The following is a 6,998-nucleotide window of genomic DNA, read 5'->3' on the forward strand; positions in this document are numbered from 1 at the left end:
CATCAAATTCATCTGCTGAAACAGGCCGATGACCAGTGGCTCTAAAGAGTCTACTGTAAGTGATGTAATAAAAGTCAAAAGAAATTTACTAGTTAGTTATTCACAAGCAAAATGTACACAAAACAATAAAATAAGAACCAGTTTAAAATAAACAAAACCAAACTATGTGATTTGGTTTTGTTTATTTTGCAATTTACCTTAACCCTTTACAGCCGATCGGAGCGGGCATGCTCTGTTTTGCGTAACTATTTTTAAATCCCGGTAGCTCTGCAACCAAGTAAGCTAGCGCAATAATTTTTTTTGCATATGAAACTGGAGGAGTTGTACTTACATCTTATGCCATCAGCTTGTCCTAGGTCACGGTTTCCTTCCACATATAGCTTTGCAAAAACTGCATAAAAATCACTTGCAGCAACAAAAACATGATATTCCAGAAACACGCTTCGCCGATCCATCAGCTGTTTGTAACACTTCCTACGTCCATCAGCGCGAACTATCACATGACCGCATGACCTGCCCGAAACCGGAAGTGACGTCATTTTGCGGAAATGTAGTTTTTTACGATCGGGGCCTTATGAGCTTGTGTTTTACTTGTTATGTGTTTTTAAAAGTTATGTTTGAGTTTATGACTTTCTGTGTCGTTTCTGGGATGCTTAAGACTCATATTGCACTGCTGGAAATAGTTTATTTTGATGCATATGCTGTTATTTTGCAAATTTGCACTATAATATTTATTTTCGTTTTTCCTGCAGTATATAAAAATTGGTGTATTTCAAAAATAAAACTATGAAGACACTCAAAATAAATTTCCTGTGGTGGGAAACTAGTTTGTGTAACTTTTTTGTATTTACAGTTTTGAGGGATAAGCCTCTTAAATTTCTCTAACTAGAAATATATGTTAAAAAAACAAAAACGATTTTCAATTTTTTTGTAGTTTATTGCACTTTTTTGCAATTTATGTAATTACTATGCACCTAATGCAGACATATTATTAAAGTTTGGGCTATAATGGTTGTATTGATGTATAGCAACTTGAAATGCTCCCAAAAATGGCTCCATAGCATGTAAAAATATAATATAAGCTCTGGCGGACTTGGTTCTATGGTAGGTCTTAAAGGGTTAAAGAAACGGAAAACATTATGACACGATGGCGACTGGGTGACTGAGAACCTTTACAGACACTATGAGCAGTGTTGCACACATACATGCAGCTCAGATTGTTTTTTGAAGTGCCTCTAAATGCAGTCAAGCTTTTTAGGGTCCCTAAGCGAGAAGTATGCAACGAAAAAAAAAACAGGGTAGGAACAATGCAATATAATGAAAAGCGCTAAATAAAAGGATAGCTCATTATCGGCTTAAGGCAAAGCCTCCGAGGACATTCACAGGTCACATTTACTTTAGCCATGCAAACTGGGTTTGCACTCCCGTGCAGCCAGGCTACTCAGGCTGTTTATGTTAGTAACTACATAAACTGTAATCTACTACCAACAGTCAAGATCTTAAATCAAAATAACACCGCGATATTCAAAACAGACACAGAATATTCAGCGTGATACTCGAAAATGTTAGTCTACCACAGGTGGGACTAATGATCTGACCAATTTCTCCTTTTTTCTACATACACTAAAGTGAGTCTGTGTCCTTTGAGGACACGAAGGAGAAAATGGCGACCTAACTTAACTTTCGGTTTCATTCTGACGAAAGGTTCTGTTCGGCGGCTCTAAGCTTGGCTAATTTCAGCTCTGATATCAATAACGTGACTGCATGACTATTTTTGAATTAACGTTTGTCCGTTTTTATGTAGCTGTAGTTGAGTTTAAAACAACTGACACTTTCTGCACCGACGGATGTATTTTTTTTCTGATATGAAGAAGAATCGAAAACGTTTTCAAAGTTTCAAACCCTTTTAAAGTTTTCGAATATATGTACTAAGTTTAACAACATCAATTTCAAACTTTTTTATGGTGTAACATTACGCTACAAAAAAGGTCACCGACGGTATGTGCATGCAGGCGTCTTCAGATGTGCGCTGATTACTTACTGCGTATCTGCAGGTCGGAAACAGAAGAAACTCGGAGTCAGCAAAAAGACAGACAAACTCTAAAACTGCTCTCCGATTTTCTCCACTTTACTCCACAAGAAGTCCAAAATATTGAACTTTACGGAAAAGACGAACAAATGTCGACTATTCTTCCGACAACGGAAGCGCTCGCCGCTCACGCCCTGTAGCTACGTCACGACGGGTTTTTTTTAATTCCCTTCTAGACGACTGTAGTCTGAAACTCACTGAAACAGATGATGAACGCAATGAAAAACGACCGATCGTACCGTTTAAATATTTTTCATAACCTATTAAAAATTTACAACAACCGACCTTAGTGTTCTCCTTCAGGTCGATTAGCTTAGAACTTTGTTTTATCGCTTCTCTTTGAAATAGATAGAAATTTAGTAACATGGCCTTACAAACCCAACATCTTAAGAGATCCACAGCTTATGGCTCTTCAATGGGGTGTCACAGGGTCCACAGGAAAAAAAAATTGTAAATGTAAAATAATAAAATAAATATTCTTCTGTAGCAATAACAAAGTATAACATAAATTATTCTGTAGTAATTACACAAGAATATCCAGTATTTTTACCTTTAGAAGATAAATTATTGAAATTAAATAATGATTTTCAGCGAGTTTAGTTATTTTACAATGTAACGCAAGTACATTGTAAGTAACTGTATTTAAAATACCTAAAAATGAACAGTAATTAGTTACTCTACTTTTTCAGTGGAAAAGTAATTTAAATAATTTAAATATAATTTAAATACACCCAACACTGGTTTTAATCTTTATTTAACCAGCAAGTCAAACTCCACTCTCCCAGCCCTTTTCAGACACCGCTTCCTGTAGATGTCTTTTATGGCAGTAACTGGTGCTCCTGAGTGAGGTGAGGTGAGGATGATGAGCAGCAGGATCCTGCAGATCATCTTCTCCCTGTGACGATAAAATTTGATTTGAGGAAGAACCTTTTCACACACACATATATATGTTTTAAATAAAAGTATAAAAAAATTAAACAGAGCTGAATCTTGTCTCACATGAACTTTCTCATCTTCTAAAACATTTTGGCGGCTACCCCTCAGCCTCTCAGCAGCTGCACTTCTGGTAAATGTGAAAATCACAGGTGATCTCAGAAAAGTTGACTCTGAACTTGAGGTCAAGATCACAGGGATTCAAACTCATCTCAGAGCTGACAACCTGTCTCTGAATGTGGACAAAACAAAAGAGATGATTGTTGACTTCAGGAGAGCACGGAGAGATCACTGCCCACTTAACATCAATAGATCCTCTGTGGAGGTTGTCAAGAGCACCAGATTCCTTGGTCTCTACCTGGTGGAGAACCTCTCCTGGTCCCTCAACACCAGCTCCATAACCAAAAAGCCCAGCAGCGTGTCTACTTCCTGCAGAAGCTGAGGAAAGCCCATCTGCCATCATCCATTCTTACCACCTTCTACAGAGGGACTGTCGAGAGCATCCTGAGCAGCTGCATCACTGCCTGGTGTGGTAACTGCACCATATCAGATTGCAATACCCTACAATGGATAGTGAGAGCAGCTGAGAAGATCATTGGAGCCTCTCTTCCCTCCACCAAGGACACTTTCAGCACCCGCTCCATCTGCAACGCCACCAGCACCATGGAGGACCTCACACACACTTTTCACCCTGCTGCCTTCTGGAAAGAGGTACCGGAGCATTCGGGCCCTCACTGCCAGGCTATGGAACAGTTTCTTCCCCCAAGCCGTCAGACTCCTGAACACTCAGTGACTGGACACACACACACACACACACACACACACACACACACACACACACACACACACACACACACACACACACACACACACACATCCATTGCTCTGTCTTGTGTCTGTGTCGCCCTGTTCTGTCTAGTGTTGCACTGTCTTGTCTTGTTTTCTTAGCAGTTTTTTGCACATTGCACTTTACGTAGTCCCGTGTTTTTCTATTATATGTCATATGTAGCACCAGGGTCTCAGAGGAAAGCTGTCATTTCACTCTGTACTGTACGACTGCACATGGTAATGACAATAACAGACACTTGACACTTGACAGAGTCTGCAGCCACAGTTTCAGTGCAGCTCACCAGCACATCAAGAGTTAATGGTCGTCTATGATCCAAATCATGATCATTGTTCTGTGCACACTTTCAGCTACAAGATGTAAAATTGTCTGTTGACATCAGAGTGAAGTGTGTTGTTTTGTTACTCCAGAAACATGTTTAGATGTTTGCAGGCTGAGTTTATCTGTACCCGTCCTTGTGTTTCTCCGTCTCTGGCAGCTGTCTCTACGAACCATGAGCTCCTCTCTACGAACGTGGAAGAATATGTGAAGTTTTTTCTGTTGATTTTACCGGGTGCATTTCACTCACTGACCTGCAAGATAAAAACAAAATATCAGTGTAACAGATTTTCATTTCATCAGAGCTCACAGATAAGTTGAGCATTAGCCAACAGGGGGCATTTCTCACCAGAAAATAAATGAGGCAAAATTAAACAGGTCATGTGATCGGTGTTCTTTAAAAGTTCCTTTCAGACTCACTGGTTTATTTGAAAGTTGCATGTTAGTGCAGGATAAACAGGTTAGTTTGCTGCACTGTGATGGATTTAACAGAACAGTGTGTGACTGCTGCACAGTGGCTGTGGCTTCATGCTCAGTTTGGTTACATCAAGTGTAGCAGAGATGAATTTGCAGTTAAGCTCATGATGCTTAGATTCACTGAATTCCACCTTCATACCAGCTGAATAGTGTCTAATATAAAGACAGCATAAACAATTTACTGTCAGTATAGAGGATGGAAATCAGCCTGTTCAACTAATGAAACATCAGCTGACATCTGGTTGAATTCACTTGTGTAAATCCACAAAGAGCAGCAAGTCAGCTGATCACAGCCTGTACATTCAGAAAATCTACTGAAGCTCTCAATAGAAATTATGTGAGTCATGATTCTTTTCCAGACACTGAGCCATTACAACTGATCTTAGGGTTCCTCCACCTGCTGAATCCACTTCAACCCCTGACTCCTCATTTTCCTGTTTAGAGACAAAGTCGCCCTCGACAATGTAGGCAACAGAAAATAGAGCCACTTTTTATTTTCCTTCTTTTTCTCTGCTCATGAGGCAGAGCTCAGCTACTTTTTACTTTCTTACTCTGAGTACATTTCAGAGCCTGTACTTTTTCACTTTTACTTAAGTAAAGACATTGAATCAGTACTTTAACTTTTACTGGAGCATTTTTTAACACAGGTATCTGTACTTCTACTTAAGTACAACATGTGTGTACTTTTGCCACCTCTGCGTATCAGCCACATTAAAGTCTCCCTCTTCTGTGGTGCCGCCTTTACAATGTGTTAAAGTCTTCTTCATCATGATCTTGTTTCACCTCTGAGGGGAAATTTTGATGCTGGTCCTCTTTGTCTGTTCACTGCCTGCTGGAAACTTACCTGCTCGCTGCTGCTGCTCTTCCTCTCAGCTTGAAAACTCACCCGCCTGCCCTCCTGTCTGCACCTCTGCTCTGAAAAAGGAAAGGAAAGGTTAGACATGTTGTTCTTCTCCTCACTCCACCACACACCTGGAGAAACCCCCTCTCTGCAGCACTTGGCCTTGACAGCACAAGGTCCTGGACCACGTTTACATGTCTTCATAAGTTAACAGATGTGAAGTATTTTCACATATGGCCCTTAAAGCTTTTGTTAAAATGCTCCACAACACTTGGTTCAATCTGGCTTTATGCAGAGAAATGTGTGATGTTAAACTGAACCATCAGCTGATGCAAATGTTTATTATTAAACTCCTCGCCTTCATCTGTTGGAAGTTTAACAGGTACACGTCCCTCACTCATCCTCAAAAGCAGATGCAACAGATGCTCCTGCCTTGGTTTGAAGACACCTGCATGCATACTTAGAAAATCCATCTGTACATGTCAGTAAGTGTCTCACATTATCATTATCTGCACAATATTCACCCATATCAGCCAAATCAGCCTCAAACTGTTTGTCGATTCCACCAATCAAAACTCTGTTTCTGGGAAAAAGTCTTCTTGCTGGTTTATGAAGTGTGTAAGTATCCTCCCTCTTTAAACAATGACAATGTTTCACCTCCAGTAGTGACAACATTACACCTGCTTATTCCCCTGCAGCTTTGAGAGGGTTATTCAAACTGCCCAAACCCACCAACTGAGCAGGGTCATGATATCATTTATGTCATGTGTTTTCCACGATCGCTATGAGACACAAGTGGTCAGACTGTGAGTGTTAACACATCTTATTTCATCCCCATCACACAAAAACACTCAGCAGTGCGCGCCTGTTTTATGCTTCCCACATCAGCAGTTTCTCCTCTTGTGCAACAGACTTGCTGTGATCCAGGGAATTGTGCACCACATCATCATTTGTGTTACGCAGAACAAAGTGCACTTTATTCAGCTTGAGCCTGGAAGCTGATAAAGAGCATTCACTAATGTGTCGTTAATTCAAACTGGAAATGTAAGGCTGGAAACCTGTTTCAGAAATCCTCTGGATCGTACCATGAATCTCATTTGTTTCGCTGTTTAAAGGAGGGAAGGTGTGTTTAGATGATGCTTGCTGGTTGTAACAACCAGTATCCCCTGACACCACACCCTGAACCCACTGCTCCACTCCTCCCCTGCAGCCGAGCACAAACCACACTGACCACACACTGCTACTAAGAATCAACATGAACACGACAGAATTAACCAGCATTGTTAAAAGAACAACTATCGAGGGCACACATTTGCTGGCTGTCTTAACTTGTTATCAGCTCCCAACACACATTATCAGCACATTTCCACACATGAGTGTTGTGAACACTGAGTGTTTATGTCACAAAACACAAACAAGCAAATTTTTGACAGTTTCAACGATTCACTGGATAAATTTACATCTGAGATAAAAACATGTTTTAGTGAAAAACT

General features: G+C 40.3%; 1 long non-coding RNA gene across 1 annotated transcript in view; it reads right to left on the bottom strand.

The window, feature by feature from the left end:
• LOC146635726 (uncharacterized) overlaps nt 1-2,212 on the bottom strand; it is a 13,599-nt gene extending 11,387 nt beyond the window's left edge. The window contains exon 1 of the long non-coding RNA XR_014905271.1: nt 2,042-2,212. This is a non-coding gene — a long non-coding RNA (uncharacterized LOC146635726). The remainder of the gene's footprint in view (nt 1-2,041) is intronic.
• Between the last annotated feature and the right edge of the window lie 4,786 nt (nt 2,213-6,998).

The sequence above is a fragment of the Diplotaxodon limnothrissa genome, linkage group LG3 (assembly GCF_057381915.1).
Source record: "Diplotaxodon limnothrissa isolate DT_005_m linkage group LG3, D_limnothrissa_male_GT1.1, whole genome shotgun sequence".
NCBI lineage: Eukaryota > Metazoa > Chordata > Actinopteri > Cichliformes > Cichlidae > Diplotaxodon > Diplotaxodon limnothrissa.